Raw genomic sequence first — 13,917 nt, 5'->3', positions numbered from 1 at the left:
TGTCCACAATAAACATCAACTTTACAAAGGCTATTACCATTAAACCAAAAGATTGTCAATATGTTTATTTTTATTTTGAGTCTTTTTAAAAAAAGATACACTTCCTCTTTTTTTCCAATCTGGTAATAGGAAGTTTGGCAACATGAGGGACTTACATCAGAATCATCCCTGAGGTCCCCTGCAAACTCAAGGATAAATCTACCTTGTTGTGCATATAGTTTTTGACAAAAAACCATTAAGTTGTTTCTTTATAAATGTTCAATAACTCAAACATACATTATTACAAACTGGCTCTCCTTTCAAATGACTGATGTTTGGAGAACAGGTTTAATATAGCTGACTTTTTAAATTATGTGACATAGAAAATATATAATATATATTACATATACCAACCTGCTATGTATGGTTTCAGCATAACTGATTGAAAGCTGATTGAACAAAATATAGTGAAAAAAGCAAATGGGATTTGAAGGTAAGTATGATGGTTTATTTTATGTACTAAATTTGCTGGGCTACAGTGCCTGGATATTTGGCCAAACATTGTTCTGGATGTTTCTGTGAGGGTATTTTTGTATGAGATGAGCATTTAAATCTGTGGACATTGAATAAAGTTAATTTCTCTTCATAATGTGGGTGGGCCTTATCCAACTGTTGAAATCCTGTGTAGAACAAAAAGACTGGCCTCCCTGGAGCAAAAAGCAATTCTGCAGTAGTTGACCTTAGGACCTGAACACAACATCAGCTCTTTCCTGAATCTCCAGCCTACTAGCACTCCTACATACATTGGACTTGCCAGCCTCCATAATCACATGACCCAATTCCATAAATTAAATCTCTTTCTACGTGTATATACTGATTATATCGATTCTGCTTCTCTGGAGAACCCTGAACACTCTGAACGCTAAACCATGGAAGGTACCTATACTATCAACACATATTTGAAGGAAATGTTGAAGAAAACGTTGTTAGGTCATCAGTTGTGCAATCTAATAATTCCAAGTAGTTAGAAGTACATACAGGCTCTAGAGATAGAGACATGCTGGGTCAGAGACATGAGAGTCTGGCTCCCTCGCTGATGGGATGTTTGCCTCGAGATGGGAAAGCACCACAGAGGCTGAGGAGGACAAGTATTCCAGTGGGAGGACTCTACTCCATACAGGGTTGGCCCCATATATCCCCATCCAAGAGGAAGCAAATGGCGTGGGTCTAAGTACCAAACTGGGTTTGATGCTGGGTTTGGTGAGGGAGAAACTGTGAAGATTAATTAAGTTCAGGTTCAGTACTTAGCATCATATCTGACACCAATTAAGGATTTACATCAAGATGCTGACTGTTATAAACAGGATTGTTGCTCATTTTCAAAGAATGAAAATTCTCCTTACCGTAAAAGCACACTGACTGAATTTATTTCCCTCTAATGCAGCAGTGTCAGCAGAATGAAAGAGGAGATGGGTCCATTAATAAGAGGCACTGGCTAATCTCAAGCTGCCACAAAGCACAGTATCTGTTATTCAAGAACAGCCAATTTTACAAAATAAATAAAACTGAGGGAATTTTTTTTTTGCTTTGCAAAAGCAAAGTACATATTGCTTTTAGACCTTTTCAAGTTATCAAGATGATATTGATTGACATACAGTCTTGACAGGCATATCTGTCTGGAGCATCTGTTACCTCTTCCCTCAATGTTCTACCTAGTCTCAAACCAGTGTAAATGTCTGAAAGTGAGGAAACCAAGGGACTTCCCTGACCCTTAGTTTTCTCCAGGCCTTTTCCTGGGGTGAACTTCAACAGCCTACAGCTTAGTGTCCTTTCCAGCTCTCCATTTTCCTGACAAAGAGTACTGCTACCTGTGGAACTGTCAAAGCCCTGCATCTCCAGGCTGGAGAAGAAATGAAAATCCCCAACATATTTTCCATCTGAGATACTTGCATTTACTCACATCAAGATAATTAGACTTGGAATCAGAAGACCTGGGTTTGCCACCACTGCCAGCTACATGATTCCAGACAAGTCACTGAGCATTCATCAACCATACTTACTTCTCTCACAAAATGGGCATTGCATCGCTCATCTCATTTTGTAGTAAATTAAAATCAAACAAAAAGGAGAACTGCGTGGCAGCCAGAAGCAAACCAGGTATCCCCTGCAGCTTCAACTTCTCTATTCAGCTCTGTTTCCTGGTCTACATAATAGAACTTCTTCCAACATGCTGTGCTCCAAAGCAGTTCATTGGAAACACTGTAATTAGCATTACAGGTAAAATGGTGCTGCTGCAATGTTAATTACTACAGTGCAGATGTACCATTAGATATCATACATAATGTTGTCAAGCATTTATTTTTAAATTAAAGTGCAACAAACCGTACCCTGGCTACATAGCTTTTCTGGATTAATACAAATTAATGTTATTTCAGTGTCTGGAGGAAGGGTGAGGGAATAGGGATATTGGCTCTTACTGTAAAAACACAAAAGCAAATGTGGAATTTCAGGTGGATTCCCCAAAACCTCCTTCCCTCACTCTAGTCTCTACATAATGGTGATTGTGAGCTCCATGAGGGCAGGGACCATGCCTGGTTTTACTCACCACACTATCCCCAGCTCTTAGCATGAAGTCAAATGAGTGGGTGGATGGATGGAGATGGAGCCATGTAAGATGAAGGAGTCAAAGAATGGAGTAGAAGAATTAGAAGACATGCTGGCTTATTCCTGATTACCCTGATTTTATGTTTGCTTCGTAACCTTCAAGATGATTTTGGAAGCTTCCCACATCTGGAGCTTTAAAATCCAAAATGAGAGGCAAGTAAATCATCATAATGCAAAAGTCAGTAAGAATTCGTCTTTGTGACTTTTAGAAAGCAACACTATATTCAACCAGGCATTGAGTTGGGTATTCATCCCAGGTACACCCAACCTTGGGAAGTGGGTAAGATAAACACAGGTCCCTCAACATCAGCTAGGCACCCATATATTTTCCAAAGTTAAGGAAGGAGGAGAATGAAAATGTTTGAGCATGTATATATCAATTACCACAACAAATTCATCAGATAAATTTTTCTCAATTTTTATGTGTGTAAAATGCACATCTTAACCATTTTTACTTGCACATTTCAGCAGTATTAAGGATATTCATATTATTGTACAACCACCATCTATTCCCACAATTCTTTTCATCTTGCAAAACTATAACTGTATGTCCATTAAACAAGAACTCCCATTCGTCTCTGCCTCCCAACCCCTGGCAACTACCATTCTACTTTCTATTTCCATGATTTTGACTAATACACCTCATGTAAGTAGAATCCATTTACCTTTACTGCTTCTATAATTTTTGTATTTATTTTCTATATGCTTTATAGTTTTTACCCCTCATGTTCATGTGGGAAATTTTCTTATATTTATTTTACTGTTAAGGAAATTGAGGCTTCAAGAAATTAACTGAACTACCCAAGATCACCAGGAAGCAGATTGGGAAACTTGACTCAAGAGTCTCTAATCATTCTATCTATTGTGTATCAGCATGTTTCCTAAGTACTGGTAAAATATAGACATGCATAGGACATGGTCCTTCCTTGACTTCAATGGGCAACAATTTTCTTAGGAAAACTGAGAGGATTTTTAGAACACAGAAGCCCACTATTCTGGCCCATTGGAACAGAGCACATATCCTATAAGAATTTGAAGCAGCTCCTGTTATGTAGCCTTGTATGCTGTAGGTGTCCATGGAGATGTTGAATCTCATTGTTCTTAAGGTCGTTGGAGATAATCTAAGACCCAGCCCAGCTCTGTGGGAGCTACTCTCCACAGCAGATGGATTTGGTAACAGATAGTAAGCACATAACAGTGTACATGATAGAGTAACCATTACAAATGTGTATACCATTTAACCAAGAATTTGTCTAATAAAATATCTCTGGACTAGTAAAAATATTTATCCATAAGAATATTTGGAGTATTTGAATTGAATGAAAGTATTTCATTGAAGTACTTTCAATGAAAAGTATACTCAGTAAAGTACACTCATTGAAGTATTTTTATTGAATGAAAGATTCTTTAAATTCTATAATGTTTTATGATTTTCAAAAGTTTCACACAAATGATTTCATACAATCTTGTAATAACACTTTTTTCCCACTACCTGTATATTGTCCCTCCCCCTAGTGGTATCCACTAGTTTGTTCTCTGTATTTCATTGCAATATTTTTTGACAATAATGAAATAATATATAAATAATATATTTTTACAGTGGAATATCATGAAACCATTTCAAAGGAGAACAGTTAATAACCTGGAAATATTTGTGTGACTAAAACTAATATATATTTATTACATATTATATATTAATGTATATTTATATATTAATGTATATTTATATATTAATATATATTTATACATTTATATATTAATATATAAATCATGTAATAATATACATTAAATATATTAGATATTACTAATGTATGTTGCATATATTAAATATATAGATTTAAACAAATATATAAAATTATATATAGTAATGCATTTCTCTATATAAAATCATATATATAAATCAAATCATATTATCATATAAATATCATCATCCCCTCTCATGAAAACACCAAAATCACAACTAAATGCTGAGCAACCATACACACAAAAAAATTCTACATCCAAAGAAGAACCACAATAAAACAGTAGGAGGGGTGAATTTGCTATACAATCAAATCCCATACCCACCCCCTGGTGACCCACAAACTGGAAGATAATTACATCACAGAAGTTCTCCAGTAAGAGTGAGAGTTCTGAGTCCCACACTGGTCCTGGGGGGGGGGTCTGGCATTGGGAGGAGGAGCCCCCAAAGCATTTGGCTTTGGAGGCCAGTGAGGCTTGATTGCAGGAGCTCCACAGAATTTGGGAAAACAGAAACTCCACACTTGAAAGGCACACACAAGGTCTTGTGTGAACTGGGACACAGGGCAAAAGCAATGACTTCATAGGAGCCTGGGCCAGACATAACTGCTGGTCTTGGAGGGTCTCCTGGATAGGAGGGAAGTGTCTGTGGCTCACTGTGGGGATGCAGACACTTGGGGCAGCTGAACCAGGGAGTCATCATTGGCATGAGCTCTCTCTTAGGGGCTGCCATTTTGACGCCAAGGACATAGCCCTACCCAGGAGCCTGTAGGCTCTAGTTTGGGGGTGCTTCGGGCCAAACAATCAACAGGGCAGGAACACAGTCCTGGTCATCATCAGATAGGCTGCCTAAAGTCTTCCTGACCCCTTAGCCACCTCTATATACAGCCATCTTGACATGGCCCTGCCCACCAGAGGGATAAGGCCCAGCTCCACAACAGTGGACAGGCACCAGGAAGCATGCACAAGCTCGTAGACCAACCTTACCAGGGGGCAGACATCAGAAACAAGAGGATCTACATTCCTGCAGCCTGAGGTACAGAGATCACAAACACAGAAATTTAGACAAAGTGAGATGGCAGAGAAATATGTCCCAGATGAAGGAACAAGATTAAAATCCCAGAAGAACAGCTAAGTGAAGTGGAGATAGGCAATCTACCTGAAATAAGAATTCAGAATACTGATAGTAAAGATGGCCTAAGATCTCAGAAAAATAGTGGAGGCACAGATCAAGAAGCTACAATAAATGTTTAACAAAGCACTAGAAGATTTAAAGAACAAACAGAAATTAACAATACAATAACTGAAATGAAAAATACATTGGAAGGAACCAATAGCAAAATAAAAGAGGCAGAAAAGTGAGTAAGTGAGCTGGAAGACAGGGTGGCAGAAATCATTGCCATGGACCAGAATAAAGGAAAAAATGAAAAGAAATGAGGCCAGTCTGTGGAAATCACGGATGCAGAACAGAAAAGAGAAAAAAGATTGAAAAGAAATGAAGAGAGTCTCAGAGAACTCTGGAAAAAAGTTAAACGCACCAACATCCATATTATAGAAGAAGAGAGAGAGAAGGAGACAGAAAAAATATTCAAAGATAATAGCTGAAAACTTCCCTGACATGGGAAAGGAACCACTCACTAAATTCCAGGAAGCACAACGAGTACCATATAAAGTAAACCCAAGGAGGAATACCCCAAGACACATGTTAATCAAATGGACCAAAATTAAAGCCAAACAGAAAATATTGAAAGCAGCTGGGGAAAATAAACAAATAATATACAAAGGAAACCCGATAAGGTTATTGGCAGATTTTTCAGCAGAAACTTTGCAGGCTGGAAGGGAGTGGTAGGATATACTTAATGGGATGAAAGCAAAAAACTCCAACCAAGATTATATTACACAGAAAGGCTCTCATTCAGATTTGAAGGAGAAATAAAAAGCATTACAGAGAATTCAGCAACACTAAACCAGCTTTACAGCATATACTAAAGGAACTTCTCTAGGCAGAAAAGAAAAGACAGCAACAGGAAACAAAAATTCCACAAATGAAAAGGCTCACCAGTAAAGGTATATATACAGTAAAAATACAAAATCATCCATGCACAATTATGCCACCAAAATCAGAAATCATGAGAAGAGGAGGGTACAAATGCAGGACACTGGAGATGCATTTGTGATTAAGAGACCAACAGCTTAAAACAATCTCGTATATATACAGACTCATATCAAAACTTCAGAATAACTGCAAACCAAAAATCTACAACTGATACACAAACAAATAAGAAAAATCAACTCAAATACAACACTACAGATAGTCATCAAACCACAAGAGGAGAGAACAAGAGAAGAAGGGAAGAAAAAAGAGCAACAAAAACAATTTCAAAGCAATTAATAAAATGGCAATAAGGACTTACATATCAATAATTACCTTAAAAGTTAATGGACTAAACACCCCAACTAAAAGACATAGATAGGCTGAATGGATACAAAAACAAGACCCATCTATATGCTGTCTTCAAGAGACCCATTTCACTTCTAGGGACACATACAAATGGAAAGTGAGAGGATGGAAGAAAATATTCAATGCAAACAAGACTCAAAAGAAAGCTGGAGTAGCAATACTCATATCAGAGAAAATAGACTATAAAATGAAGAATATTTTAAGGGACAAGGAAGGTCACTACCCAATGATCAAAGGATCAATCCAAGAAGAAGATATACCAATTTTAAATAACTACACACCCAACATAGGTTGATCACAATATATAAGGCAACTGCTAACGACCTTAAAAGGACAAATCAACCATAACACAATAATAGTGGGGGACTTTAACACCCCACTTACAGCAATGGACAGATCATCCAGACAGAAAATCAATAAGGAAACACAGGCCCTGAGTGAAGCATTAGACCAGATGGACTTAAGAGAGATTTATAGGACATTCCATCCAAAAGCAGCAGAATACACATTCTTCTCAAGTGCACATGGAACATTCTCTAAGATGGATCACATCCTGGGCTACAAAGCAAACCTTGGTAACTTTAAGAAAATTGAAATCCTATCAAGGATCTTTTCCGACCACAATGCTATATGACTAGAAATCAATAACAAGAATAAAACTGCCAAAAAAACGAACACGTGGAGACTAAACAACATGCTACTAAACAACAAATGTATCACTGAAGAAATCAAAGAGGAAGTTTAAAAATACCTAGAAGCAAATGACAACAAAGATACGACACTCCAAAACCTATGGGATGCAGCAAAAGCCATTCTATGAGGAAAGTTTATAGCAACACAAGCCCACCTCAGGAAACAAGAAAAAGCTCAAATTAACAAGCTAACTTTACATCTAAAGCAGCTCGAGAGAGAAGAACAGACAAGACCTAAAGTTAGTAGAAGGAAAGAAATCATGAGGATCAGAGCAGAAATCAATGAAATAGAAATGAAGAAAACCATAGAAAAGATCAATGAAACAAAAAGCTGGTTCTTTGAAAAAAATCAATCAAACTGGTAAACCCTTAGCCAGACTTATCAAGAAAAAAAGAGAGAGGACTCAAATCAATAAAATTAGAAATGAAAAAGGAGAAGTAACAACGGACATCACAGAAATACAAAGGATCATAAGAGACTACTATATGCAACTGTATGCCAATAAAACAAAACCTAGAAGAAATGGACCAATTCTTAGAAGACTACAATCTTCCAAGACTAAACCAAGATGAAATAGCAAAGATGAACAGACCAATCACAAGTACTGAAATTGAAATCATGATTTAAAAACTTCCAACAAACAAAAGTCCAGGACCAGATGGCTTCACAGGCGAAATCTATCAAATATTTAGACAAGAGATAACACCCATCCTTCTGAAACTATTCCAAAACATTGCAGAGGAAGTGATACTCCCAAACTCATTCTCTGAGGCCACCATCACCCTGATAACAAAACCAGACAAAGATACCTCAACAAAAAGAAAATTTCAGGCCAATTTCACTGATGAACATAGACCCAAAAATCCTCAACAAAATAGAAGCAAACCACATCCAACATTAAAGGGATTGTACTTCATGATCAAGTGGGATTTATCCCAGGGATGCAAGAGTTCTTCAATATCTGCAAGTCAATCAGTGTGATACACCACATTAACAAACTGAAGAATAAAAATCATATGATCCTCTCAATAGACACAGAAAAAGCCTTTGACAAAATCCAACACCCATTTCTTATAAAAACCCTTCAGAAAGTGGGCATAGAGGGAACCTACCTCAACATAATCAAGGCCAACTATGACAAACCCACAGCTAACATCATTCTCAATGGTGAAAAGCTGAAAGAATTCCCACTGAGATCAAGAACAAGACAAAGATGTCCACTCTTGCCACTACTATTCAACATAGTTTGGGAAATCCTAGCCACGGCAGTTGGAGAAGTAAAAGAAATAAAAGGAATCCAAATTGGAAAGGAAGAAGTAAAACTATCACTATTTCAAGATGACATGATACTATACCTAGAGAATCATAAATACTCTGCCAGAAAACTGTTAGAGCTCATCCATGAATTTTGCAAAGTCACAGGATACAAAATTAATACACAGAAATTGATGGCATTTCTATACATTAACAATTAAAGATCAGAAAGAGAAATTAGGGAAACAATCCTACTTACCATTGCATCCAAAGGAATAAAATACCTAAGAGTAAACCTACCTAAAGAGACAAAAGATGTGTACTCGAAGACTATAAGACACTGATTAAACAAATCAAAGATGACACAAAGAGATGGAAAGATATACCATGTTCTTGGATTGGAAGAGTCAATATTATCAAAAGGACTATACTACCCAAGGCAATCTACAGAGTCAATGCAATCCCTATCAAATTACCAAGGACATTTTCCACAGATCTTGAACAAAATATTTTAAAGTTTGTTTGGAGCCACAAAAGACCCAGAATAGCAAATATATCCTGAAAAATAAAAAATGGAGCTGGAGGAATCAAGCTCCCAGACTTCAAGCTATACTACAAATCAACAATCATCAAAACTGTGTGGTACTGGCACAAAGACAGATATATAGATCAGTGGAACAGGATAGAAAATCCGGAATTAAACCCACGTAACCTACATCCAACTAATCTATGACAAAGGAGGCAAGAATTAACAATGGAGAAAAGACAGCCTGTTCAATAAGTGGTGCTGGGAAAACTGGATGGCCACATGTAAAAGAATGAAATTAGAACACTCCCTAACATCATACACAAAAATAAACTCAAAATGGATTAGAGACCTAGATATAAGACAAGATACTATAAAACTCTTAGAGGAAAACATAGGCCAAACACTCTCTGACATAAATGACACAACATCTTCTCAGATCCACCTCTTAGTGTAATGTCAGTAAAAACAAAAATAAAACAAATGGGACTGCATCAGACTTAAAAGTTTCTGCACAGCCAAGGAAACCCTAAACAAAACGAAAAGACAACCCACAGAATGGGAGAAAATATTTGCAAATGAATCAACTGACAAGGGATTCATCTCCAAAATGTACAAACACCTCCTACTACTCAGTACCGAAAAAAAAAAAACCCCATAAAAAAATGGGCAGAAGATCTAAACAGATAATTCTCCAAAGAAGACATACAGATGGCCAAAAAACACATGAAAAGATGTTCAACATCACTCATTATTAGAGAGATGCAAATCAAAACCACTATGAGGTACCCCCTTACATCAGTCATAATGGCCATCATCAAAAAGTCTACAAACAATAAGTGCTGGAGAGGGTGTGGAAAAAAAGGAACCCTATGACACTGTTGGTGGAATTGTATTTGTTGAACCACTGTGGAAAACAGTATGGAGATTCCTCAGAAAACTAATCATAGAACTACCATTTGATCCAGCAATCCCACTCCTGGGCATCTATCCAGAGAAAACCATGACTTGCAAAGACACATGTACTCAAATGTTCATTGCAGCACCATTTGCAATAGCCAAGATATGGAAACAACCTGAATGTCCATTGACAGAGGAGTGGATCAAGAAGAGTTGGTACGTATAGACAATGGAATATTGCTCAGCCATTAAAAGGAATGAAATACCTGCATTTTCAACAACATGGATGGACCTAGAAATTATCATGCTAAGTGAAGTTAGTCATACAATGAGATGCCAACATCAAATGCTATCACTGACATGTGCAATCTGAAAAAAGGACACAATGAAATTTTGCAGGACAGATAATGACTCACAGACTTTGAAAAATTTATGGGTTCCAAAGGAGACAGTTTGGGGGGTAGAGGATGCACTGGAGGTGTGGGATGGAAATCCTATAAAATTGGATTGTTTGATGATCATTGTTCAACTATAAATGTAATAAATTCATTGAGTAAAAAAAGAAAAAAAGAAAGAAGGACTGTCTAACAGACCTCTGGGACAAAATTAAATGCACCAATATTTGCATTTAGGGGTCTCAGAAGCAGAAGGGCCTGGGAAAATACTTGATGTGATAAAAGACAAAAGCTTCCCTAACATGGGAAAGGAAAACAGACACCCAAGTCCAGGAAGCACATAATATCCCGTATGGAATAAATCCAAGGAGGAATATACCAAGACATATACTAATCGAATTGACAACTATCTCATTAAAGTATTGATGAATGTGAAGGGTATATATATATATATTATATATATATATATCAAAATATTAGTGGTAATTATTGATTAATTGTGGAACTGTGGCTGATTTTTATTTCCTTGAGTTGTTCTATATCTTCCTAACCATATGTAATGCCTATATATTATCTTAATAAATAGAAAATATAAATTTTACTTCAAGATGAATGCTTTGTCAAACACAAACTCATGTCTAGCCATTTTACTATAAAGAAAATCATGAATTGGGGTAATAAATGAAGACTACACATTTATTTGATGCTAAAGAAACAGGAATAGAATCTTTGACAGAGATCACTGGGTTGTAAGGAATAGATACCTTGAGAAAAAAAATTAATTCCTTTTAAGATTTAAAGTATCAGAGAAAGTACAGCACAGGTCTCATGAAGGAACTGAATCAAAGAGGTGCAAAGTGTTTATGAATGTGAAGTAGTAATTCTCTCCAGTTCTCTTTCTCTTTCTTCTTGATTTCCTCCATCACTGTTGGCATATCTGCTTCTCTCTTCTCTAGCCCTGGTATTGTTCTCCAGCTGCATTAGCAGGTAGGCTGTCTGAGCCCCATGTAACTTCCTAGTTCAAGTACTCAACAAAGACTGTCCAGAGATTCTGCTGATAGTTCCAAATTAATTGATGAACTCTAACCATTTTCTGGTATTATCTTTAGGATTTTCTATGTATTACATCATGTCATCTTCAAATAGTGGTATTTTTCACCTTTACCTTTCCAATTTGGATTCCTTTTATTTCTTTTTTTTCCCTCTGATATGTCATGGCTAGAACTTCCAAAACTATGTTAATGAAAGTGGTGAGAGTGCACATCTTTGTTTATTCCCACTCTTACTGGGAATTCTTTCAGGTTTTCACCACTGAGAATGTTGTTAGCTGTGGATTTGCCATATATGGCCTTTATTATATTGAGATATGTTCCCTCTATTTCCAGTTTCTGGAGAGTTTTTATCAGAAATGAGTATTGAATTTTGTCAAAAACTTTATCTGAATCTAGTTATATGATTATATGGGTTTTATTCTTCAATTTGTTAATGTGGTGTACTATATTTATTGATTTGTGACTATTAAAAAAACCCTTGCATCCCTGGAATAAATCCCAATTGATCATAGTGTATTATCCTTTTAATGTATTGCTGGATTCAGTTTGCTAGTATTTTGTTGAGGGTTTTTGAATCTATGTTCATCACTGATATTGGCCTGTAATTTTCTTTCTTTATCTTTTTCTTTTTCTTTTTTTTTGGTGGTGGTATCTTTGTCTGGTTTTGGTATCAGGGTTATGGTGACCTCATAGAGTGAGATCACTAGTGTTCCTTCCTCTGCAATTTTTTGGAAAAGCTTCAAAAGAGTAGGTATTAACTCCTCTCTTTCCTATAATTCACCTGTGAAACCATCTAGTCCTAGAAGTTTTTGTTGCTGGAAGTTTTAAAATCACAGTTTCAACTTCAGTGATTGGTGCATTCATCTCTTCTATTTCTTCCTGGTTCAGTCTTGGAAAACTCTACCTTTGTAAGAACTGGTCCGTTTTTTCTGGGTTGTCCATTTTATTGGCATTTAGTTGCTTATAGTAGTCTCATGATCCTTTGTATTTCTGTGATGTCTGTTGTAAGTTCTCCTTTTTCATTTCTAAATTTATTGATTTGAGCTCTCCCCCCCCCCTTTTTACTGATCTCTCTAAGGGTTTATCCATTTTGTTGATCTTTGCAAAGAACAGACTTTTTGTTTCATTGATCTTTTCTATTGTTTTGATTCTATTTCCTTTATTTTTGCACTTATCTTTATGATTTCTTTCCTTCTACTCACTTTGGATTTTTTGTTGTTCCTCTTCTCCTTCTCCTTCTTCTTCTTCTTTCTTCTTCTTTTCTCTAGTTGCTTATGTGTAATGTTAGGTTGTTTACTTAAGATTTTTGGGGGGTTTCCTGAGGTAGGCTCGTATTGCTATAAATATCCCTCTTAGAACTGCCTTGCTGCATACCATAAGTTTTAGATCATTGCGTCTTCATTGTCATTTACCTCTAGATTTTTTTTATTTCCTTTTTGATTTCTTCAGTGATCCACTGATTGTTTAGTAGCATATTGTTTAGTCTCCACATGTTTGTGTTTTTGACAGGTTTTTTTTTTTTTCTTGTTGCTTTCTAGTCATATCATTTAGGTCAGACAACATGCTTCATATGATTTAAATTTTCTTAAATTTCCTGAGTCTTGATTTATAACCAGAGTGTGGTCTATCCTAGAGAATATTTTGTGTGCACTTAAGAAGAATGTGTATTCTTCTGCTTTCAGATGGAATATTTTATAAATATCCATTAAGTCCATCTGGTCTACTGCATCATACGAGGCCTGTGTTTTCTTGTCAATTTTCTGTCTGAATGATCTATCTCTCACTGTAAGTGGTGTGTTAAAGTCCCCCAATATTATTGTATTAATGTCAGTTTCTCCTTTTATGACTGTTAGCAAATGTCTTATATATTAAAGTGCTCTCATGTTGGTGCATATAGATTTACAATTGTTATATCTGTCTTCTTGGATTGATCCTTTGATCATTATGTAATGTCCTTCTTTGTCTCTACAGCTGTCTTTGTTTTAAAGTCTATTTTATATGATTTGAGTATTGCTACTCCAGCTTTCTTTTGATTTCCATTAACATGGACTATCTTCTTTCGTCCTCCAATCCCTAGGGCTGGGATCAAAGGAGTCAGAGTAAGCAAGTCTAAAGTCCAAGTAGTTCAGCAACCACTAGCTCAGAAACATTCTAATCAAACCCTTCCAGAGAATCCCTTAGTCTTTTAATCTGCTCTAGAACTAAGTCAACCCAGGAGACTAAGGAACTAGAGTCACAGGTAGGAATCGGTGT

General features: G+C 36.4%; 1 protein-coding gene across 1 annotated transcript in view; it reads left to right on the top strand.

Moving 5' to 3' along the window:
- CA10 (carbonic anhydrase 10) overlaps positions 1-13,917 on the top strand; it is a 129,347-nt gene that overhangs the window by 1,187 nt on the left and 114,243 nt on the right. The gene's annotated exons all lie outside the window — the stretch shown is intronic.

The sequence above is a fragment of the Phacochoerus africanus genome, chromosome 14 (assembly GCF_016906955.1).
Source record: "Phacochoerus africanus isolate WHEZ1 chromosome 14, ROS_Pafr_v1, whole genome shotgun sequence".
Classification (NCBI taxonomy): Eukaryota; Metazoa; Chordata; class Mammalia; order Artiodactyla; family Suidae; genus Phacochoerus; species Phacochoerus africanus.
The sequence above is the reverse complement of the archived record's forward strand: the minus strand, read 5'-3'. Positions and strand labels throughout refer to the sequence as shown.